Here is a 26,789-nt window from a genome sequence, read left to right on the forward strand (position 1 = left end):
AAATCACACATTACAAACATGACGTCAATTTTTTTATACAGTCAAATCCCAATTTAGCGAAATCTAAAATAGCGAATATTTCGAAATAACGAATATTTTTCGAATCCCCAAAGGAATTTTAATAGAAACAATGCATTTAAAATAGCGATGTTAAAAAATGGATCATCCGATTTAAGGGAGACAAAAATAAGCAACAATTCTTCCCTGATCGAGAAATTTTTACCTTTCTTCAAAAGTAACCAACGCGTAGAATAAAACATTTCTATGTCTATATAGTTTCCTTGCTCAATTTGGAAACTGTGAAGAGATATTTATCGGCACTAAAAAACTTTTCCAATACTTTGTTTGAACATGTACGTACATTGTTTAAAGAAGTTTTATAATACCTTCAAGCTCTAAGTCATTTGTATAGAAGAAAAAAATTACAGAACATTTGTCTGTTAAGTAGTATTAATAAATTCGTTGTCTGTTTTAATTTAATAGTTTTTGTGAGGTTTTTAAATATTGCATTGATATTTTCCTAAATGTAGAGGACAAATACATCAAAACTGTGAAATATTTATTAATTGTTTTGTACGAAAAATTCTATTGCAACAAATAATTTTGAATTATAATTTTTCTTAGCGCAAATATTGAAACAGCGAAATTTTTGTTATTGCGTTGTGATTATTTCGATCACTTGTAATTAGATAAAAAAGGATTCGATTGTATAAGTAATTCAGGTCAAACAGTACTTATTGTTGTATACTATACTATAAGTTATGGCTCAGAGGATAGAGCGTTCGCCTTCCAATGAGGTGAACCGGGTTCGAATCCCAACGATGGCTGGTTGATACGAATTCCGCATCTGACTTGCACCAACCACAGTGCTGCAGTGAAATATTGTCAGTGGTAGACGGATCATGGGATAGAGTCCCCTCGGCATCAGACTAACCGTGGAAGGTTTTGGTGGTATTTCGTCTCCATATAACGCAAATGCGGGTTAGCTGCATCAAAAAAAGTCCTCCACAAAGGCAAAATTTTCCGAATACTTGATCGAGGAGTTCCATTGTCTTCTGGATTGGGTTCAGAAGGCTGCGACGGTTACAAAGCTACGAAGTTGAACATTAGTAGCCGTAAACCCTAAATTGGGTAGGCTGTTCAACGACGGTTATGAAATAAAATAAGTTAAGCTACATTCCTCATGACATCAATAAGTTAAGCTACATGACATCAATTTTTATATATATGTAAGTAATTCAGATCGAACAAGCACTTTAGCAATAATCTCGTAAATCATTAAGATTAATATTCGATCAAACAAAATTAGCGTATTTGAAAAAAAGAAAAAAGAAAATATGAAGAATTTATTATTAGTTTCAGAGAATTCAGAGAATTAATCATAACTTTTAAACATGCAGACAAAAAATTTCATTCTGCATACTTATACTGTACTCCTTACAGCCAAATTTTTACTGGAAGTAATTTAAAAACATTCCTATTCTGGTTTCTACCATTGTGAAGGAATAACTTCCAATGAAGAATTTAATTAAGTGCCGCTAAGTCTTTCGAAAATACCTCCTATAATTACAGTTAAAATTATCATTTCATTTTATATGAGTTTTATTAAAAAAAAATACTATTATTATTAGAATTTTAATAATTATATACCCTAAACTCAAGAAAGAAAAGCGGCCAAATTAATTAAATTTTAATGATTGAACTCTGACTCACATTTTATGATATTACTCAAAATGATGTTTTATTATGATAAATTAAAATATTATTGAATTGGTCTTATCTTGTATAGATTAATGGTGGGATTTTTCTCAATCCAATTTTAATTAAATAATTTATAAGAATGTTCGTTTTGTTTTTTATTAATGACATTTTGAGTCGTACACTGTAAAAAATAACTGTAAATTCTACAAAAATAGACAGATTTTTCACAGAGAATAAACTGTTTTACACTAAACATACCAACACTTAATATGTACCTATTTCTGCCATAGCCAGTCAAATGAAATATGGTTGTTAGGAAGGAATTTAAATAGAAAAAAACTTTATTATAATTAAACAAAATTGTATATTGCTAATTACGTATTTAAAACACAAAGAAAAAGAATTTTTAATTCATTGCTCAACGCGTATTTTACATATACAGGTATGTTTCCATTGTACATCTTCCGCAAACATATTTCTTCTAATTATTATTATTTCTGTTATTCTTATAATTAATATTATTCCATCTAAGAACTCGTGCTGTCTTAATCGTTTCGACATTTTATTGGGTAAAAACTAACAGTTAGTTGGAGATGAAATAAAGCTATCAAAATAAAATATAAGCTACTTTCCAAAACATTTAGTTTTTGTCACTTTTTCTGACACAAAAATGGCAATTTAAAATTTTAGGTTCTTTCTTAAAATTTGAATTCGCATTTATTCTGATTGAACTCACTACGCAACAGTCTTTGCAGAAATGTGCAACTAATAGAATGCAATACGTTGAACACGCATTGCATCGTCATTTCTGATCCGATAACCTTCTAAAGCAATAAATTGTTCTCCCGGTTAAATGACCGATTGTGGTAGAAACAGGTATACGACAAGTATTATTCGAAGCAAACAAAATACGAAAAAAAAAATATATTAATTTAATATTAACTGTATATATAATTGTTAGAAGAAGTCATAGTGTCAAATGTGCAAAAACGATAAGATGATAAGCGCATTTTCGATGCAAAAGTTCTTAAACGGTCATTTGACCGGTTATGGTTCGTTTAGTGTTAAAGAAAAATACAGGTTTTTTTTTCTGTTTTTAACAATTATCCTCAAAATGTCGAAATATAACGAATTCCTTTCTCTCCCATTTTTAACACTAGAAAGACGGAAAATTAGTATATACCTATATTGCCCAAAAGCAGTCAAAATGACTAGATTGTGAATGCTTCAATAAATTTGTTTAGAATTAATTTTTAACATTTTTTATATTATTTACAGTTATGTAACAAGTTGTTAGTAAATATTAACAATGAAAAAAATTATATGTTGTTCAAAAAGTCACAAAATTCTATGAAATTGTGTCATATTGTGTCATCATTGTTTTTCTAATTGAAATTAAAAGCAGTCAAAATGACTTCCTTAGGCATTCTAGGGTTAAGGACTATTTTTTTCTTATATTTAAGGATTTAAAATTGTTTTGTTGACAAAACGTTTTTTCTTTGTTTATCATCCTAATTGTAAACGGTTTAAAACCGCCGATTCAAATTTTAGTTTTTGCCCTTCAATTTTGCTTACAGTACGATAACTTTACTTTTTTTTTTCGAATCCTTTTACGATAATTTTCTACATCTGATCTTACTTTTCAGCAATTATTTCATAGTTTTGAACATCTTACATAAATAAAACTGCAAATTGTCAAATAACACTCTCCTAGATTATTATGTTTCGTTAGATAAAAGTTTTTGGTAAGTTACCAAACAGTTTTACATAGGAGGTGGGTCATCATAGTTTTAAAAATTATTACGCTTATATGATTTCAATGTGGGCTTTAAGATAAATATAGTTTAAGATTTTTCTTCATAATAAAAAATAGGACTTCGGTAGCTTCAAGAACAGAACACTGACCTCCCAATGAAATGACCCTGATTCGAATCCGGGCGTTGACAGGTCGAACGAATTTTACTCGCAGCTCTCACCGACAGACTGCTGTCATAATTATTTTTATATATTTTTTTTAAAATTAGCGAGTTTTTTTTTTGTGTACGTGTGTTAAAATAACAATTTTTTTCTAAAAATAACGAAGTTTGTTTGCTAAATTAGTAATACTTATCTGATTAAAACGCAGGAGTCACGCTTAAAAATGCATCGAGGTATGGCGATATACTCAAAAAACAATAATTAACGTTAAGAGGTCAAGCATTTGGACTGCTCTCCTGACCAAACAATTGGGACCATATTTCCCCAACAGTGGCTACCCCCCTATATATCTTGAAAGTAAGAAATCCGAATCCATCAAAAAAAAGTATTCCCTTGTTTCAGTTGGATACATAATCATAGTTTGCATTATTTATGCTCAGCATATAGACAAAATTATTTACATTATTTACATTCTAAACAATAAATAAACATACCAAAGAATCCGCAATTGTTACTTTATTTTTTATGAATTGACTCTGAACAAATCAATTGATGTACAGTGCTCAAAATAAATAAATTAATTAATTAATTAAAATAAAAACACGGACCACCTTGAACAACTTTTGATCAGATTTTCACGCTCAATGAATCAATCTTAATGGCTCGAAGAGGGGACCTGAAGTATCTAATTAATAAGTGCAGTGATATTTTAAGTTATGAAATCAGGCACGAAAACGTACTTTCTCTGAATAAACACATCCTTTTTTTTTTTTAACGGACTCAGATTTCTGACCCCTAAAAAAGTAGGTCGTAGCTGCAATCTGTGAGGTATGATCCCAATCGTACCAAATTTGAGCAAAATCGGTCGAATAGTTCCTGAGAAATTGAATTTCAAGTCTGGCTTTTTAAATTCAATTTTTTTCAATTAAATTAAATAGTTCTTGAGATGTATCGAAATGCCCAAAAAGGTTCAAACTTTGGTTCCAATATTTTGGCTCCAGGCCAAAATATTGGAACCATATTACTGTAATTGCGGAGCTACTAAATATAGGGGTCAGAAAAAAAATGGTATGTTTATTCAAAAAAATTTCATTTTTCTGTTTTATTTCGTTTCTTAAAATATCGTCTGCACTAACTAATTATCCTATTTGAGGTCATCTCCTCAAACCATCAAGATTAAGTCTTAGAAAGTGACGATCCGACCATTGGAACAAAAGTTATTCAAGATGGATCGTTTTTTTTTTTTTTTTTTTTTTTTTTTCGTTCACTGTACATTGTCGTAAACACGCATTTCCAGCTATGTCCAGATTTAAAAATTCATAGACGATAGGTAGGTTGTACTAAATAATTTTATTTATACGAAAGTTATGGATCTAACCTCCTAATGTTTAAGTATGTATAAGGAAATAAAATTCATATTTTTTATAAGAAATACATTCATGCTATTGCCTCTTTATGCTTGCGCTTGAGGAAACTTTAAATTCATAGTTTTTAGAAGGAAGAAATATATTAAAGCAATTATTTCTTAATGTAAATATGAGAAAAATGCATTAATATTTCCCCATAAGAAATTCGTTGCATCTGCTATCATCCTTGCTTAGAATATAAGAAAGTATTACAGCTTTAATTTGCCTAATGACGACCCATGAAAGTAATGTTATGTAAGTTGTTATGTTTTTGAAACTCTGTATGTGTAAAATACGAAATATCTATATGTTTAAAGTGCAAAATGTCTGTATGTTTAAAAGTTGTCTGAACAAAAAATTTCGAATGTTTAAAGTACCGAATTCTAAAAAAACTCCTTACAGCATCTTTAAAAAAATAATGCTTAGTTTTAATTACCTACACTATTTAGTGCCCATAAAATCATTATTTGAAGCAAACATTACGAAAAATTAATAATAATAATTTGGGGAACTCATAAATATTTTTGTAGCAGAAAATAATAATAATAACAAATAAATAAATACATAAATAACGATCAGAAAAGGAACACTGCATATTCTACACTTGAAAGAAAAGTAGGAAAAAGACTTGTTTTCTACTTGTGAAAAATATAAATGTAAAATAATTTTATGAAACTCCAAACCAAATATTATTAATTTATGTTTTTAATAATTAACAAACTATTTTGTGCCTAAAAGCTGATTATTTAACACTAAAATAGCAAAAAGTAAAATAAAAGTTTGGAATAAATATCTTTTGTTACCAGAAGAAAAAGATTTGAAAAAGAAATTTACGTAATTTACAAGGAAAGAAAAATTAAATAAATAAATAAATAATTGGGGTTTTTTTCTGCTACTCAACTCAATATGAATTTGACGAATTCTTAAAAACTCTTTACCAAAATTTAAAAAATAACTGTTGCAAATCAACTTTTAATTATTATTTTTTGTAATTAAACAAACTTCTATCTAAAAACTCTTTTGATTAAAAAAAAAGCAAAAAATAATTTAAAGAATCTTTCTTATGTAAAAGAAAACGATTAAAAAATTGAACTTTGTGTACTTTGCTCTGAAAAGAAGGGACGAATAAAGAATCGTTTTCCTTCTACAACTCAACTCAGCTTGGAAAGAATACATTCAACTAATTCGACAGGTTGTTCTTCACTATAATAAGACTATTGTTAAAGCGAAGAAACGCGACTAGAATTTTAATTAAAGCTTGTTATCTTTCGCTTTCTTTAGAAGTGAGAGTTTTGCAACTCAACCAAAAGGGTTTATTCTGTTTCGTAGAGAACTTGTTTAGAGTTTAAAGGGAGGAATAGTGTTATTTGTCAAATAGAGAATAGATGGAAATGGAGCTTTATTGGAACGGAAAGAAAAGATAATAGTCTGAGACAGAAGAAGGAAAATAGTTGCAAAGAAATTAAAGCAACTGGTGAATAAGATCGATGTTTGAAAAAAGAGTTTAAGGAATATTTATAAAATATCAGCAAATCACTAAATTTAAAATTTGGTTATTAAGAGATTATATTGCATGAAAGCAAATAATATTTTTATAAAAGAATTTCATATTTTTTACATAAGGGAATACTACACTTATGTCATAAAAGAATGTTATAATTTTGATATAAAAGAATACTACTCTTTTGTCATAAGAGAATGTTATAATTTTGATATAAAAGAATACTACGCTTTTGTCATAAGGCAATTTCATAATTTTGACAAAAAGAATGTTATATTTTTAACATAAAAGAATACTACGCTTTTGTCATAAGAGAATGTTATAATTTTGATATAAAAGAATACAATGCTTTTGTCATAAGGCAATTTCATAATTTTGACGAAAAGAATGTTCTATTTTTAACATAAAAGAATACTACTCTTTTGTCATAAGAGAATGTTATAATTTTGATATAAAAGAATACTACGCTTTTGTCATAAGGCAATTTCATAATTGTGACAAAAAGAATGTTATATTTTTAACATAAAAGAATACTACGCTTTTGTCATAAGAGAATGTTATAATTTTGATATAAAAGAATACAACGCTTTTGTCATGAGAGAATGTTATAATTTAGACATAAAAGAATTTTCAATGTAAAAGAACGTTATATTTTTAACATAAAAGAATGTTATATTTTTACTATAAAAGAATGTTATATTTTTAACATAAAGGAATACTACTCTTTTGTCATAAAAGAATGTTATGATTTTGACATAAAAGAATGGTATAACTTTGACATAAAAGAATATTGCATTTTTTTCTTGAAATAATGTTATATTTTTTTAATATAAAAGAATATTAATTTTTTTTATAAAGAAATTTAGACCCTAGCTAAAACAAACAGGTATTTTCGTTGTCAAAAGAAATTAAAAATTGTTCTTGGAATAAACACAGTGACACATGTAGTAATGCCGATGTAAAGCATCTTCTAACACTTCGATTTGTGCATTGAAATTAATAATTTTTTTTGCAAGTTTTAACTGTAATATTTCTTATTGACATTTAAAAAAATATTCTATAGTCATTGTCTGGTAGTGTTTTACTAATGCACCTATATACAAGGTGTAAAAAAAACTTTAAAAGGGATAAAATATTCAGCGGGAAACATACATCGTCGAAAAAGTGAAAATAGACGTATTCCATTTTTTTAAGGCTATCCAATGAAAAAATGATATGATCGTATCCCCCCCCCATCACCTGGTGGCAGGATAGGGAGGGGGGATTTTTCATATAAAACCCTATAATTTTAATGCAGATTCGAATCCCCCAAGAAAAAGTAACTCTATGAGACCTATAGTTTGAAGAATTTAGCTTTACATATGGCGCTGTAACAGAGAAAGTTAAAGAAGGGTACAAACTGTTTAAAATGGAAAGGCACAACAGATAGAGGACTTTAAAAAAAACATATTTCATTTTTCGGAAACAAAAATAAATACCAATGCATTATTATTTCTTTCTTTCAATATGATGAATATCCCGAGATACCACCATTTCACACAGTTTACATCATATATATATATATATATATATATATATATATATATATATATATATATATATATATATATATATATATATATATATATATATATATATATATAGGGTTGGTTCACCATAGGCCAAATCACAAGCTTATATACGCTTCGTGCGATCAAACAATTAAAATATCTGAACAATCTTCACTTGTAAACAAATAAACAGATAAATAGAAATTATATTTAATGGTTATGAGAAAGTTTGCAATAGCAAATAAATAAATGATAATAGTTTTGAAAAATTAGGTATGACATCAATTTATGATAGTCTAATGAATATGAGAATATTTTCAATATTAAACAAATTAATGAAACTGGGTTACTAACTGGTTAAGAGAATAATTTCAATTTTACATAGCAAACAAACAAATTAAGGCTGTTAAATGGTTTTAAGTATGGTTTCAATTTATAATAATAAACAAATAAGCCAGAATGATTTACTAATTATGATAAGGAAAATTATCTTAATTTTCGATATGAGATTGGTATATTTAAAGGTAACGAGATTGATTTTTAAAGTAAGAAATCCAATGGGACAACTTTATTAAATAAAATTGGAAATGATTTCAAGTTTCAGCAGTATACTAATAAAAGTAAATGGTTTTTTTGATAAAAAAAGGTAGCTGCAATGATTTGAAGTTTCTGTAGTAAACAAATAAATGAGAATGGTTTACAATAAATTTGTATGAGATTTATTAAAGTTATGAGCATTAAAAAGTAAATAACAAATGAGACAGCTTTATTAAATGATATCGCGAATGATTTCAAATTTCAGCAGTTTACTGCTAAAGGTAAATATTTTTTTCTTTTTTTAAAAAGAAAGAGTAACTGTAATGATTTGAAGTTTCAGTAGTAAACTAATAAATGAGAATGGTTTACAATAAATGACTGTGATAATTGTTTCCACTTCAAATAATAAAAAAATCCTTCATCTATAAAAAGAACTATTTTTTAGCCATCGCATGAATGGATTTCATGATTCTCTTATATTACATCTTCAAAGATTTTTTTAGGTTCATTTTGATTCAATGATTTACAAACAAAAACTTTTGCTAGTATTCATAAGGAAATTGTTTACCTTTTTTTTCATTTCTTTTATCTATAAACAATATATATTGTTTACAGATATGAAGCAGTTAATTGTTATAAGCGTTTAGATCATAAAATTAATATGTTATATATTAGTGTAAAAAAGTTTCTGAGAATTTACAACAATAGTTCAATTGTATCAATGCACTAATTTAGTAATTGTTCGAGCCGATTTATTATCGATAAATAAATTAAATAAAGCCTTTTTTTTAGGAATTTCGACAAATGCGATGAAAAAAGTTAATTACACCGAAAGTCTTTTGAAAAATATTCTTACTGGCCATTATCAAGAGCTATAGATTATAGCAAAACAAAAGCAGCTAAGTACTTCCTACGTATTGTATTATAAACATTGTAGGAATTATTTGAAAAGAAGCCAAAGGAAGAAAAAAAAAACATTCGAATAAATAAAAATAAGTTTTTCTGTAAGCTGTTTGAACTCGTGCGATTGGGTAGCAATTATTTTTATGAAAGGTGAAGCCTATTTGTTTTTCAAAAAGAGGATCTAAAAATTAAAGCTGTCTAACGCATAATGTTGATGAGCAAAAAAACATCACTTTTTTTTTTATTCGAAATAAAAACTCTATTCGCAGACGATTTCAAACATCGCGGATTATCAAACCGTATTCGGCAAAAGAAACAATATATAAAAAAAATATGGAAAAAAATGATAAAGAATAAAGAGTAGGAGGGAAAAAAAACGATGCATGGAACGCGAAGTCGGAAGCAAACGATCGAAAAAAAGTTCTTTTTTGAAGAGAAGAGCAAAGAAGTGAATAAAAAAAAAAAAACTTTTTTTTTCACTCTTCGAACTTTACTCTTTTCCTAGTTAGTTATCCACCTCTCCGCTAGGAAAAAGGGGAGAAGCGATGCCACTCGCAATTAACATAATTGTGGAAAGTAGAAAGGACCAGCAAAATGTTAATGCGCTGAGTAAAAGAAAAAGGCTAATTATTTAGCAGTGGGTTTCATAATTGCAATCGATTTTTTGAGAGGAAGCGCGGGATTCGCGCGTTGGACCCCTTTGGTCTCTGCCCCTACATAATGACGTAGGCGGTAATCAGCAAATCCTGGGCAGCCTCATCAGGGTCCCGACTAATTGGGAAAGGCTATGATTTAAGGTTTTTAATCGTTAATTACACTTGCAACCATTCATAGTGTCATCCATTTAAACTTATTGGGCATAGCTTTTGTCAAAAAACTTCTTTAAAAAAGTATGGAAAATGTTGGTTATTTATTTTTATGTAGTGCGTCAAAAATGACATTATTTTTTAAAAGGTTTTATTAATCTTTATAAAATGAAAAAAAATTCCCTTGTATTTTTTTAAGCTAGAGTCAGTGAAAGTATGTTTAACATGAAACGCAAATGATTTTAAAAAAGACGAGATGTCAGGGATTAAAAAATCTAAAGCTAGAGCATTTTATGCTTTTTTTTAATAATTTCATGATTATCTTTTATAAATGTCCCAAAATAATATAAGAGCTTTAAATTAAATTTATAAAAAATTAAAATAGTAGGTCCTCAACAAACAAGTGCATATTTTTCGTGAAAATTAGACGTGTCTCTTATATTTTCCCTCTATAATGTGTCAGAGCGCTTACATTTCTGGCATGTTTTACTATATTTTTTCTCTTATCATTTTTCAATAATAATAATAATATTAGTTATTTCTTAAGAGGCAATAGGAGAAAATTTGGGTACGACTTATTTAAGGAAAAAAGAAGGAAAGAAAATGTTATATATATATATTCAGTTTGGAAATTTCCTCAGGACTGGAAATACAAATTAAAACTTAACAAAATGGTACCTATACATTTTAGAAAACAAAATATCAAGTAGTAATCTGTAAATTGTACTGAATAAAATCCGTCGTAGGAACTTACAGTTGAAATTTGTCAAGAGTTCTCACATTTGCAAAAATTTTCATAAAAAAAGCTCGAAAACTCCCCCGAAATTCCGGAAAAATGAATACAAACTTGTAACTGATATTTTGAATAAAAATCCCAATTTAAAGAAACTGCAACTTCGAAACTGAACTTTGAATACCCGCATCATTTTATAAAATGGTCAGTAAAATTGATTAGTAAAATCAATAAGTAAAATTAATAAAATTAAAGTGAAAATTATTAGTAAAATTAATAAAATTAAGTAAAATTAGTAACAAGTAAAATTAAATTTAACCAAAACAATAAACATAAATTTTAATATAACTAAAGGAGTTCAAATTAAGAATATTTCACAACGAACAAGTTCTAACATTTAAATATATCATATATATGGTGCAATCATTAATTTACATCGTTTTAGTTGTGAAAAAAGGTTGCTAAGCGAGCGCTCTACCATCTGAGCTACGCCCCCTACCTATCATAAACTAAACCGCAGTTTCAACTTCCGAGGAACATCAGCTGTTTGATACTAGTTAAATAGGTCAGTAAGGTGAACCGCGTCACAGGTAGAACTGTCGCCGCAGTTTCAACTCCTTCTTTCACGCTTTATAAAAGGACTTAAAAAGTAAAAACTATTTGTGTTACAATATATGTTTATTATAAGCAATTTATCCATGTTTCAATATTTAGAATTATTAATTAACAAAAGTTAAAGCTAATTTTTAATTAGAATCAGTAACGGCAAATAAAATGCAAACATTGCATAATTCCAGATTTTTTTAACGTGCATGAATGAAAAATATTCTATGAACATGAAAAATACATGAACTGTACAGATTTGAATACATGTTTAAATAATTTCAGTTAACAAGAGAAAATAAAAAGTGTCGTATGTCATAGTCTTAATGACTAGTGATTGATTATTGGGATTGGAAATAATTGGGTAAAAAAAAGGAGAAAAAAAAAGGAATTCCAATTAATATTCCATTAATATTACTATGAGTTTAATGTACTATAGGCTTACTAAGTACTATGCTCCAGGTGATTCCATTCTAACAGACTAACTAACAATCAATGATAAAAAGAAAAAAATATTTTGCTTTGTTACAAATATGCAAAAAGAATTAATTCAAATATTGACACAGCATGTTATTTTAGAAACCATACAAAAGTATCATATTTATAATAAAAGTTGATTAAAAACTGTAAATAAAAAAAAATCCTGCAACGTAATTGACGAAAAATGTTCATCTTTTTTAGAATATTATATATGAATATTATATATGATGTATTATATGTGATATAATTAGGATATTATATATGATATATGATATAATTTTTTAGAATACTTTATATAATATTATACATGATTTCATATAATGCATATTTTATTGAAAATTAAATTTTTTTATTTAGTGTGTATTTACAAATATTGCATTTAAACTCTTTCATTCCTGCTAAAGAGTGAAGTATATCGACCAACATGACATTTTGGTTTAGAAAATTATAAGTAGAATTTAAGCATAATATGTATAATATAATGCATATTTCAATGCAGGAATAAAGTTGTTTGTTTTCTAGGAATTCAGAAATATCACTTTCATAAAATTTAACTCCGAAAATATGCTATATCAAAATGATTTTGACATGTACATTTAAATGGCATAGACATTTTATGGCACTATTATCAGGAGTATTTACAACTTCTTTATTTCCTTCTATTTTCCTGAAACACTTAAGTTAAATTTTTAAATAAAATCCATCTAAATTCTATGTTTTTATTCATTTATATACAGTCTGTCACAAATTGCATGTTTGTCTGTTATAGATAAGATTTTTTTTTAATTCTAACCTGTAACAGATAAACATGTAATTTATAGCAGTCTGTATATAAATGAATAACTTAATGAAACATGAATTTAGATAGATTTTATTGAAAAATTTACCTTCGCTATGAAGTGTTTTCAGAAGAATAGCGGGAAATAAAGAAGTTGTAAATACTGCTGATAATATTGTCATAAAATGTCTTTGTCATTTAAATGTATACGTCAAAATCCTTTTGACATAACATAATTTCGCAGTTAAATTTAATGAAAGTGATATTTCTGAGTTCCTAGTGAGCAAAATATTTTATTCTTGTATTTAAATATGCATTATATTATACGTATTATGCTTAATTTCTATTTATAATTATCTGAACTAAAATGTCACGTTGGTCCATTTATTTTATTTTGACAAATATATTTAAATTTTTCAATACAAATACCGATAAATAAAAAAGGAAAATTAAGACCGGGTCTAATCCACAAGTGAATTTGAAGAATATTTTTAGCAACAAAAAAAAAAAATAAAATAAAGAAAATGTCAAAAACATAACCAGTTTTGATAAAATTAGAAATACAAACTTAAGAATAACAGAAATCGTACCAATAAGTTTTTCATAAATAAAAACATCCAATAGGAATCTATGAAAAGCACGGAACAAAACCGGTTTATCGCGTTATTGTAAGAATTAATTAGGAGTTTCTATAATCAAAAAAGGCTTGCAACTTGCCCAAAATTTATGAATCAAGACTAAACTGGTCGCTGACATGTTGTAATTAAAACTTCAACTTAAGGAAACTGAAGTTAAAATGCAACAATTTATTCGTCAAATTTACCGCAAAGAAAAAATAATGGAGGCGCCGGGTATCGATCCCGGTACCTCTCGCATGCTAAGCGAGCGCTCTACCATCTGAGCTACGCCCCCCTCGATTAGTAAACGAAATCGCAATTTAATCTCCCATTAAACAATTGGTGTTGATTGCGAATTAAATAGGTCAGTCAGCACGTGAACAATGTCACAGGTAGAAATGACGGTAACTCTTTTCTTCATCTTAGATAAAACTAGTTTTGCTTGTTTTCCTTACGTTAAATTATAGCAAAACTCTATTTACAGTCGGACTTCTATTTAACGAACTAGCATTTTGCGAATTTCTCTATTATGCGATTTTTTTTTCGTGGAGCCAAGAACAGTTTGGAAATTTCTTCGTAAAATAACTTCCAAATAGCGAAGCAGATTTTCTCATTAAGCGAACTTTTTTTTTACTCCACTTTCCCAAAATATTTCAGAACATTTCGAACTTATTAATGCATTTTATAGGGATTGATTTTCGAAGCCACTTAACTTTTAAAGAAAGCAGTGAAATCCCTCTCTCTTTTTGTTTGCATTTCAAACGAAAAATTCAGACAAAATTAACAGATTTTATCAGTAACAATCAAAATTAAGTTGCAGCTATAATTTTATACCTAAATTTAGTTTTTTTTAAAGTTAAAAATGTATGTAGTATGATAGCGTAACACTGAATAATGTTTTGCTCTATTCTTGATTTCCAAGCAGATTTCTTTAATGGTTAAGATTTATAAAATAAATAGTGGATATTAGTTTACAAGATAAAGGTGTATCAATTAATATTTTAATTATATCTAGGGTTTAGGAATTTAAAAACCAGTTTTTTGTTGTTTAAGTATTTCAAAAGTTGATTTTCAATTCAGCGAATTTTCTATATAACGAACTTATTATGGGGATTTAGCGACTTCATTCAATAGAGGTCCGATTGTTTAAGTTAATTAAATTTAATTAAATTTAATTTTTAAGCTTCTGTCTATTTTGGAAGATTTTTAAAGAAAAGTTTCTAATTCAAGTGCGTTATTTTACTTAAAATATCGAACATTGAAAATCCTTCCAGCATGAAGGCATTCTTTAAACTGTTAGTTCAGAAATTTAAGTTCGCTTTAGATCATAAAATGTTTTAAAACCTGAAGTTCTCCCTTTTTCACTGTCATTTTAGTATATTTTTTCACTAAGATTTTCAAATGTTATCTACAAATTATATTTACTTAAATAAACATACTGAAGATTTAATCCTTAATCAATCCTTTTAAGGGATTTAGTATTAGATATTAAAATGTTCAACTGATTAAATTAAATTTTATAAAAATATCCTATTTAATTAGTATCCAAATTATATTTACTTAAATAATCGAACTTGAGATTTAATCATTATAAAACCTTTAAAATGATTTAGCTTTAGATTTAAAATGTTCAACTGATTGAATTAAATTTCATAAAAACATCCTATTTAATTGGTAAGACCACACCAGGAGTTGGAAACATCATTTTCCGTTTTCTTTGTCCAGGAGTTGGTAAAAGGTGCTTTAATACTTTAAAATAATATACCCAATGGGCAGATAAAATATCTCAGTACCCTGCGATTTAGCTGTCTCTGAAAGTCCACAGCTAAACTTCGAAAGCATTTTTGTTGCAACTTGTTTCAAGTCGGCAGAATTCATACGTGTTCATACATTCATTTTACCCGGGTAGAGAATCTGCAGATAAATTTCCACCACTGATTTTTTTTTTCTTTTTTAAAGAAAAGACAAATGGAGAAAAAATATGATAGAAGAAAAAAATAAGAACATGTCAAAATTAAAGATAAAACGACAAGGAAAATACTTATCTATATTTGTAAATGATTGAATGATGAATGAAATTCAAACTAAATTCAAGCAACATGAAACTTTTGTGTGCAACTTCATTAAATTCAATATTTGTAAATTGTATTTAACTATTATTAGATTAATTTATCATGCATTAGATGAATTATTTGATTAATTTTTTACCGGCTTAGATTCAATTTACTACCGGTTTGTTTATAAGGAAATTTATTCATATATAGAATAAAATTGCTATCAAGGGATCACTTAACAAAGTAATCGTTAAATTTATCAAATCTGCCAATTTTACAGTTTTATGCATGTTAATGCAAATACTACTTTCCACTCTACGCATGCTGTGAATCATGTAATGTACATAAACGTTACAGTTATAAATTGTTAAGTAAATATCGGAAAATTAAAATTAAGTGACATTGGCCCAATGAAGGAAACCAGAACCATGGAATTTCGATGAATGGGACAATTTTTATTTTATTTAAGTACAGTATTACTATTTTTAATATTTTTAAGCACTCTATTAGTTTTTTAAGTACAGAAGCAGTTTTAGTATTTTTAAATACAGTATATATAGGTATTTTTATTTTATTTTATAATACAGTATTACCTTAGTATAACTCAGTAAAATATTTAAAACTATTATGAGCATAAGTTTTATAAAATGTTGTTTTAAAATATAAAGTATATCGAAAATACCTTAAAACAAATCATAAAACACGGTGCTTATGGTAAAAGAATAGTAGAAATCGTTATCTAATTATTAGATTCTAATAGTCTTGATATGTTTTCAATAATTCAGATGCAAGCGAGACTTTATTATGCAATGTGAAAATTTTGTACAAAAAAAATAAATACACTTGATATGATTTTTGTGATTAGGCTCCTCGACCATTTTTAGCATTTCAAACTGGATCATTGAAAGCAACAACCATTTTGAATATAATAAAGAAGTTTGGGAAATAGGTAGCAATAAAATTTAATTTTAATGGCAAAAAAAAATTATTCTGTGGGAAAAAATTTAAATCGTTCTTACGAAAAACTGCGTGGTTTTTATGCAAAGAAGAAATTCAAGAATATATAGAACGTAGAGAAAAAGTTATTAAAATATTAATGGTCCCGCAGTAGACTGATCGTTAAGACACAGTTCCCCTCAGATCACAGTAGTCAAGTATCACTGGCTGCGGTCAGTGTGCGGGTGGGTGACCACTTGGATCAGTTTCTGTAGGGTCCGAGGGTATGCGATATAGGTCCTCGTTAAACTGTTCTACCGTAAAGTGCTCGACTTCACGCACAGGCCATCGGGCAGCCGAGGCGGGGGGGCACCCCCTTTGCGGAGGATCAAAATTGTGTTGGCATGTCTTCGAATCGTCCTCAGAGATGCTTCCCTAACCGTCGCCAATAGCCCATAGTGCAGCTCTAGTGCGAAGTAAATGAACTACAACAACAAAAGCAATATCATCGCTATGAAAATGTCTGATTTCTATTCGGTTTCAAATCGGTACTTTTCAAACTAAAAAAGAAAAAACTTCGTTCAAAACTTCTAAATACCTGATAGCTTCTCTTTATTTACTTAATGAATCATATTTTTTAAATGTTTCTACTGAAATTAGTATGAATAGTTTAATTCAAATTAAAAATTGCAGATAAGACTTTTTTTTTAACAATTCCAGCAGAAGGATGTGCTCTTTTAACACCTAGACGTGTTTTTTAGTGACTAAGGAGTGATGCAATAATAAGGGGTATTTAAGATTTGAAGTTCGAGCGAAACTGATCTGCCTAGAAAATGTCTGATTTAGCCAAAGCAAGATATCCATTGTTTAGCTGTATACAATCTATCATTTGTCATATATCCAGTGATAGCTGTACCCCTTTTTTTATAAATGACTTTTTTTCTAGAAAAAGTCAAACTACCCGATTTTACCCCAATACCTAGGTACACATGCTGTCTATGGAAAATAAAAAAAAATACAAGAATTTCAGTGACAGAGTAGTAGAAATTACTGTTTTATACGACAATTTATGAAAATTATTTAATGTAAACTGCATGTGATGTAGTAGGCCGTACTCAAGGGAAGGGATGGGATATAGAGGGACAGTTTGTCCCCGGGTCCTCAACGGCTAAGAACCCAACCAAAATTCTTTACAAAAAATATAGTGTTTATTAATGCTTTTTCAAAAGAAAAATGACAGAATTTTTTTAATACCCATATAAAGACAACAATTTTGTTAAAAGAATCATCAAAAATTTTATAAAATATTAAAATAAGGCCTTTTTGTGCTTTGAGGATGGGACCCGCTATCAATATAGTCCCGGAGCCCGTAAAACTATATTCAGCCTTTGTTGTAATTATCTTTTTCCACCGCTGTACTGAAGTTTTCTTGGGCACAGCATTAAAGGGTGAATGCCGGATCAGGTAGTACCTGACTTTGTTCAGCTCGCAGAGGTTATCGAAACGAAATGAAAAAACGCTAATTTTTATTATTTGTTGAGGTATGAACCTTTCGTAATTGTATAATAAGCTGGACAAAAAATAATTAATCTAAAAATAACTGTGATGACCGATCAATCAGGATAACTCAAAATCAAGAGAACTTTAGAGAGTTCGCATAATAAAACTAAATTATCTACACACACACGCTGCGAATTTTATTTTATTTTATAACCATCGTTGAACAGCTGACCCAATTTTCGGGTTTACAACTACTAATGTTCAGCACTGTAGGTTTGTAATTTTGAACTCAATCCAGAAAACAAGGGAACTCCTGGATCAAGTCAACACCTCCTAGAAAAGAGTAGGCCTCTGCACGGGTTACCATAAATATCCTTTAGTAGTTCAAACGTAATGATATATTTCGTATTTTCAACCACAGCGCAGCTTAGTACCCCGAACGTAATGATATCTTTCTCATTTTTCATCAACTGCGCAGTTAACTTCGTCACATCGGACTACTAATTTGATCCGCGCTGAGGCCTTCCTTCTTCTAAGAGGTGTTGATCAAGTATTGGGAGAAATTTACCTTCGTGGAGGACTTTATGATGGAACTAACCAGCATTTGTGTTACATGGAGAGGGAGATCACATGAACCTCCCACGGTTAGCCTGACGGCAAGGGGACTCAAACCCATGATCCGTCTACCACTGAGGATATTTTACGTCAGCACTGTGGTCGGTGCAAGCCGGATGCAGAATTCGTATCGACTAGTATTCGAATCCGGCACACCTCATTGAAGGCGAACGCTCTAACTCTCTGAGACATAATGGCTCAGACGAAGTGTATTAATCAATAACATGCCGATATGGTAATTCCTTCTTCTTGACCAGTAATGTGTAATTCACAGTTTGTCAGCTAGAAAGCAAATTTCACCAAAATCGAACTCTCCCACTCTATCCTTCAATTTAAGATAGTATTAGGAACGCGGGAAGATAAAAATATTGAAGCATAATGTTTAGTAATCTTACAGAAGGATAAAACATTGAAGCATCGAATTTAATAATCTGACAGGAGGAGGAAATATTGTTGAGCCATTTCAGGATAGTGTTACCATTTTTTGTACTTTAACTTTTTCCCCAAGCATATATTTACATATTTTCTGACATTATTTAATCTGTGCTGTAATATTTGTATTGTATTTATCAAAATGTAATAACTATCAACATAAGGGAATAATTCATTTTCCTGATATACTTAAAAGATATACTTAACTGATATACTTCTCCTTTTACTGTCATGATACACTTAATAGATGGAGATTAATCTTTAAGTCATAATTTCAGTAAAATTCATTTAAATTCATGTGACTTTTTTTAAGCCGTCCATTTGTCTGTTACAGTTCTCTTTTTTCTTTTTTTTAAATTGTGACTGCAGAGCTGGAATTCTCAAAAGTGGTTCCTTAGAAGGATTACAGTGAATTCTTGAGTTTTAACTTTTACTGTCCACTTATGATTATATTCATATCCGATCAATAATTCATATATTATCTAATATTTCGTTTGTTGGAATTATTTGTGCGAAATGCCAACGATAAATAAACTAGGAAGCATTTTTAAGAGAATTCAATAATAATATATTGAATAAATTATGAAAAGGATATGCATTTATAAAAAATTACACAAGTATTGAGCTTTTTGAACTATTTGAGCTTTTCAATTCAAAATAAAAATAACTAATTTTAAAAGGAGAGATTTACGTTTGTCTGATTACCATTCTCCAACATTTATTACAGTTCTTTTCGAAAAATCGAAATTCAGCTTATCTCATTCATTTTCAGAGAACTCATGCAAAAAGAACAAATTTATAATCTTTCATTCTTCACATTAAACATTTTCAAAATGTAAAGTAGTCTTTTTTTTTCCTTTTTCTCTCCCCCATTTTCTTTCTTTTTTTAGCATTTTCAAAGTTCCAATTGGACTTTTCTTATAATACCGGAGTTCCGCTACAAAAAAATCGTATAGGATTCCATAGCCGAAAGAAAAATGGGAACCACTGCAGTAATATCTCAGAATTCTAACTATATATATACATATATAACTTTTTTTTAGTAATTTTTTTTTAAAATTTGATTAAATATAATCCTTTTAATCATAATTATCTAAATTATACGAAACCAAAATGTCAGGTTATTTTGTTACACACACATATCAGTCAACCATGGCAGAGTACTTCCAGGGCTGTATCTTTCAATTAATAATTTTTACCCGGGAAATTTTTTGTTTGTTATTTATTTTGGAATTTTATCCATATTAACAAGCTTGGAATTATACAATGTTTGCGTTATAGTCCTCTTCATCTATAGGCCTCTCGTTATAGGCCTCTTCATCAAAAAAAAAATTTGAATTATTGAAGAATAAATTGTGAAGTTTATAACAAGCATATAATGCAACATAAATAGTTTTTATTCTCTAGACGTTTTGTTAGGCGTGAAAGTAAGAGTTGAAGCTGTTTCGTCAGTTCTATCTGTGACGCGGTTTACGTTACTGACCTATTTAATTAGCATTCAAGATCTGATGTTTATTGAGACAATAAATGACAGTTTAGTTTGCAAGTCGTAGGGGGCGTAGCTCAGATGGTAGAGCGCTCGCTTAGCATGCGAGAGGTACCGGGATCGATACCCGGCGCCTCCACTTAACTTTTTTAGAACTAAAGCGATGTAAATTAATGACTGCCCCATTTATGATATAATATATTTAAATTTTAAATAATGGAACGTGTTCGATGTGAACTTATTGAGGTTGAAATCTTTAGTAATACAAATAATTTTGTTTGTTGGTTTGGGTGGATTTCGATTGTTCATGTGGATACGCAAAGTTCATTATCTTTAATCTTAGATTTTTGTAACAAAACATAAGTGACAAGTTTGACCTTAATTCAAGGCAAAGGTTTTGGGGGTAGTTTATGAGCATAAAGTTATGTATGTAGATTTGAACAACCTTTTCAAGTGTAGGACCACTTGCACTAACTAATGAAGGGCCGCATGTTCACACATGTTGACGTCAAATATGGTAATTTTTGTGTAAACATTAGTGTTCTAAACGCTAAACTGTTTTTTAACAGTAAACTTAAAAATAGAATTACAAATTAAATACCTTTAATTATTAGAATTCATTCAAAAATGAAAGAACTGACACTTTTTTAAAAAAAAGAAATTTAAATTTTTATCAAAAATATGTTTATTAAAAGGACTTAAATATCTTGGGAAACGAAATGTATTCTTTAATCACCTCGTACAATAAAGTTAATTTTAAAATAAATTTTAACAACAAGAAAAAAAAAGCGAAATTTTCAAAAATTCGTATAGTCAAAAATATGCAATTTAAACAAAAACGCAAAAATACGTGTCCATTTATTTTCAATAAGGAACAATAAAAAAAATAAATTATATCATTTTTGTATCATGGGTGTAAATTTTGTATGGATTGCCCCATATATAAAAAAATTAGATAAATATTTTAGTGAATAAATTTAAATTAAATATCTTAATTGAAGAAATTTTAAAGAAAAACGTTGCAGTGCAAAATACGATTCAATATTTATATCGTAATATACTATGATAAAATATTATTTATATGGTAATATTTATATGGTAAAATATTATTTCTATTTATTGAATTATTAGAAACTGTATGACTGTTAAATAGTAAACGTTTTCTTTTTATCCCAAAAGTATCAAACATTTAAAACAGTAGTAAAAAGTAGAAACATTTAAAAAAGAAAACAGTTTAAGAGTTCGCGCTTTCCTAAACCTTTCGAATGAATAATAATATCAAATAAAAATATCAAAACTATGTAACTGCCGAAAAATAACTAGCAATGTACGATGAAATCGGCATAAATAAAGCACGTTAAAAAGTGATTAATTAAATGCGCAATTCATAACTGACAAGTTCAAATATCGTATTAAATGTTTCGGGATTTTGAAAATAATACTTTTTTAAAATTCGATTTCACAGGAATTTGACTATTGACCGAATTTGCTCAAATTTTGCCATGTAAAATTGCATTTTTTGAAATGACGTAAAAAAAGCTGTATACCATACATTTCAAAATTTCTGATATTATTATTAAATAAAATAATAAATATTTACTAAAAGTTATTTTTTGCATGAAATTACCTTTGGATAAGCGAATTTAATTAGTATATGTAAAAAAGTTTCAATTTGCTTTATAAGTTTTTGAGATATAGTCAAAATACGGAAGAAATAAAATTAGCATTACAGGGTTCAAACTTTGGAGCCCTCACCTGACCAAACTATTGGGACCATGTTTCCTAAATTGCGGCTACCCCTACATCCGAATCCGTTGAAAAAAAGGTATATTTATTTCAAGAAAGTACGTTTTTGCGTCTGATTTTGTAACTTAAAATAGGGTTTGCATTAATTAATTAGCGTATTTGATATCCCCCCCCCCTTCAAACCATTAAGATTGAGTTCCTTCGGACGTGATTGAGTTCGATCATTAAATCAAAAGTTATTCAGGCTGGCCATTTTGGTTTGAATCCTGCCGGTAGCCAACGAGCAACCCTCAGACACATTTCTCGCTGCACATCACTTTTGAGACTATGCATTTTGCTCAATTTTGAATACATTGTTGTTTCAATTTTGAATACATGTTTGTTTGTTTTCAAATTCAAACATTATCTGAGCAATTTTGACACATTTTTTTACAGTTTTTTTAATAGTATATTTGAAAGTGTCAAATTTTTTAGTTGAATAATTTTGCCGCCGAGAATGGGAAAAACCTGTTTTTTTCAGTGGCTCCATCGTCAGATAAGTCCCGCAGTGGACTGATCGTTAAGAAACGGTTTCCAGCAGATCACCGAAGTCAAGCATCACTGGCTGCTGTCAGTGTGCGGGTGGGTGACCACTTGGATCAGTCTGCGTAGGGACCGAGGGTGTGCGGTATGGCTCCTCGTTAAACTGTGCTACCGTAAAGTGCTCGACTTCGCGTGCGGGTCGACGGGCTACCAAAGCGGAGACGCCACCCCCTCTGCAGAGGATCAAAATTGTGATGGCATGTCTTCGGATCATCCTCCGGGACGTTTCCCAGACCGTCGCCAATAGCCCATTGTGCAGCTCTAGTGCGACGTAAATTAACAACAGCAACAACCATCGTCAGATAAATACAATAAATTATAAAAATAATGTTTTTTTTTTAAATATATATAAAACTTTTGAGAGTTTGTAACAGTTATTCATAACTATTGGTTTTCCAGTTTAACCAGTTCCAAGTATGCTAACGATGCAAAATGGTGCAAAATGTGACATGAAAAAACAGCCACAATATACAGGAAATAGAAAAGTACGTTTAATAGAATTTTTTAATATATAAAAAGTGACTCCACTTTTCGAAGGCTCTTTCATTGCATAAAATAACGCTTTTTAGCAAATTCTATGATATATTCATTACTACTCTGAGTTGGCAACAGTAATTCTGGACTATAAGGTCAAGTTAAGCCTATTTTTATCCAGCGCCCTCTATGATAGTTGTGAAAATGGAGCTAAACGTCAATACGTAGAAAAGTCTCAGTTTTTTACTATGAAAAGCGTTTGTAATCCAATGTTTTAATATTTAAGAAGGTTCCTAATTAATAGATGCTACGCTATATGATCTGGGCTTATAATAATTTGAAAAAGAAAATGAAAATTTTTCATTAATTTTGATAATTTTAATTTAGTTGGGAAAATAGTAATTGGCGATTTTTTTTTAAAAAAAAGCTTAATAACTTTCTATTTCAGTTATTTGTCGGTTCTAAGGCCCAGATAATTACTTAAAGCAAAGAAATGTGTATAGTTATAATTATAGTTTAACGAAATGTAAGGTACTTAAACTGTAGCTTGTTTATTTTTCTTGGCGAATAATTTTATAAATTGCTGATTCCCTAAAAGCTGGATATTTTTTTAAATGTTTTAAGTATTGATCAACTTTCGAATCAAAACGATTCTTTGCAATGAGATACTATATATAGCTAAAAATATAATTATCATTTCCAGGATAAGGTACTCAAACTGTAGCTGTCTTTTTTGTTTTTATTTTTGTTATTATTGTTTTCCTGAGAGAAATAGCTTTCAAGACTGATGAGTTGGAAATCATCAGGATCTTCGTCGCTTTTTTTTTTTTTTTTTTTTTTTTTTTTTTTTTTTTTTTAAATTTTGATAGTTCCTACTACCCTAACCCTAGAAGAGAAAGCGTTTTTCAGATTCAAAATAAATTCCGCTGAAAATCAATTTTAGCAAATGGCAAATATGTTTCCAAAATCTACCCATCACATTAAATTCAAAAAAATTATTCTGATTAATGCATTCTTTTATTCATAATTTAGAATCTTGTGTCAAAAATTATAATTATGTTCTGGAAATGTATGAAGCATGACTCTGAGAATGAGATTAAAAAATTTTCATAAATCACAGAACGCATAGGGATTTAGCAAATTATTCTATTGCCGAGTTGCGCCTTCGATACATTTTAAAGCGATTTTTTTCCCCCTTTACATCTTCTTTTCTTCATCAACTCCACCCCACCCTTAAGTGCACTCAAGAAAACACCTTCAGTTTTTTTCTTCTTTTTTTCCTTGGTGGATGAAAAAACCTCCTTTTTGATGTCAATTCGAAAATCAATTCTGTGATCGACTTGTAACGGGGAATTTTCGGCGCGATGAAAAAGGAAGGGGTATAGAACATTTCAATTTTTCTTTTTTCCTATTGCTTTTCGAACTTTTTTTTTTACTATCGTTTGTTCGTTCTTCATTTAAATTCTTGAGAATTAAAGAGGATGTCGTCTAAGTCCTACCAGTGTTATACGTTTGTAAGAAAACGCGATAACAACTTTTCGAATTTAAACTTCTTTAAAAAAAGAAAATTACTATCGTCTGCAGAATTTAATTCAAAGTGAACATTTTTTTTTTTTTAAAAATGGATTTCTTTGATTGGATATCATATTCGTTTATTTTTGCAAGTTTTATGAAAAGTAATCTGCATGCATTTTTGACGAAGTAAGCACTTTTGAAAGGAAAAAGATGGATTGTTTTTTCGCCCATCATAGATAAGAGAACCCATCAACTTTCCCTTAATAGCTTTTATTAGACGAAAGCAAAATTTGAATCAAAAACAGCTTAAATAATTTAATAAAAGGAAAGTATGATTTCATTTGTGTTCCATATCATAAGTTTTAAAGAAAAAAATACGTAATAAATTGAAAAAAAGGTATGATATCGATAATTTAACTATCTAAGAATAAAAGTTCTAAATATTATATTATTATTCCAAAAATCAACGAAAATACAGAGTTAAAGTAATACAATATTAAGTAATGTTCTATTATCAAAAAATTGCAGTTTAGCTGAAAACAAGATTTTTCAAACTAGAAGGTCTAATTTAATAAAAGAACATTCATGGGATCGGCCTATTTATTTTTTAATTATTATTATTAATATTATTATTCATGCAGGGAAGGAAAAACTAACGTCGATAAACAAATGAAAAATGCAAAAAATATTGTTATTGTTTTCATTTTTTATCTTTTTTTCCCCTATTTTTTGAAGTGATTAAAACCTAAGTTTTTTAGAAAAAAAAGACGAAATACATACTTAAAACTTTAACATGCACTTACTGCAAATCAAAAAGTAAACATCAGACTTTATTTTATTAATATTGCATTAAATTTTTAAGAAGTAAAATGAAAAAATTACTCCCAGATACTCCCAGACAGAGAAAAAGTACTCCCAGACAGAGAAAACATCAATATATGCGCAGTATGTTGCTGTATTGTGGGTCATTTTGCTGCCTTGTAACTTCCAAGTCTCTTGCAAGATAACAAAAATTGAAAATGTATCACAAACATTTACAGGAAAATGGCCGTCCGCGCGGACGTCGGATTCGAGAAATTCGTTGTCCGCGGAGAATTTTTGACCGTCGAGGACGGGCTGTTTTTCGAGCCCTGTAATAAACTATAAAGTATAAAAGATTGTAATTAAATTGATTCACTAGATAGTGCTGTTGTTGTTGTTGTTGTTAATTTACGTCGCACTAGAGCTGCACAATGGGCTATTGGCGACGGTCTGGGAAACATCCCGGAGGATGATCCGAAGACATGCCATCACAATTTTGATCCTCTGCGGAGGGGATGGCACCCCCGCTTCGGTAGCCCGACGACCTGCGCGCGAAAGTCGAGCACTTTACGGTAGCACAGTTTAACGAGGACCCATACCGCACACCCTCGGTCCCTACGTAGACTGATCCAAGTGGTCACCCACCCGCACACTGACCGCAGCCAGTGATGCTTGACTTCGGTGATCTGCTGGGAACCGTGTCTTAACGATCAGTCCACTGCGGGACCAATAGATAGTGCATAAACTCAAATAATGCATATACATCACACTTTGCATTTAAATTACATTATAGTTTTGAGTAATTAAAACAAAATATTTATATCAAAGACGAGCCATTGTAGTATCTTATTTTGTGCAGTTTAAACTGCACAAAATAATAAGTTAAAATAAACTACTTTTTATTTTCCCGATTCTTATTTTATGAAATACTGTATCGTTCAAATTTACTGATACCTCAATATGATATTAAGTCGAACCAAAATACCGTACTTTTTAAACTGGATTACACAATATTGTGGCTCAACTTGTACAGAAACTGGTGTCTCATTGTCCCTGCCCTTTCTTGCTCTTCTCCCGTACAGTAGGAGGTCATGAGCTCGATCCTGGTACTAAACA

General features: G+C 29.3%; 2 non-coding genes across 2 annotated transcripts; one reads left to right on the plus strand and one right to left on the minus strand.

Moving 5' to 3' along the window:
• Window positions 1-13,754: 13,754 nt before the first annotated feature.
• Window positions 13,755-13,827, minus strand: TRNAA-AGC (transfer RNA alanine (anticodon AGC)). The gene has a single exon. It is a non-coding gene; the product is annotated as a tRNA-Ala (tRNA).
• A 6,794-nt stretch (window positions 13,828-20,621) lies between these two features.
• TRNAA-AGC (transfer RNA alanine (anticodon AGC)) lies at window positions 20,622-20,694 on the plus strand. The gene has a single exon. It is a non-coding gene; the product is annotated as a tRNA-Ala (tRNA).
• The last annotated feature ends 6,095 nt before the right edge of the window (window positions 20,695-26,789 follow it).

Source organism: Parasteatoda tepidariorum, chromosome 4 (assembly GCF_982258835.1).
Source record: "Parasteatoda tepidariorum strain Cologne lab strain chromosome 4, Ptep-v5.0, whole genome shotgun sequence".
Lineage (NCBI taxonomy): Eukaryota > Metazoa > Arthropoda > Arachnida > Araneae > Theridiidae > Parasteatoda > Parasteatoda tepidariorum.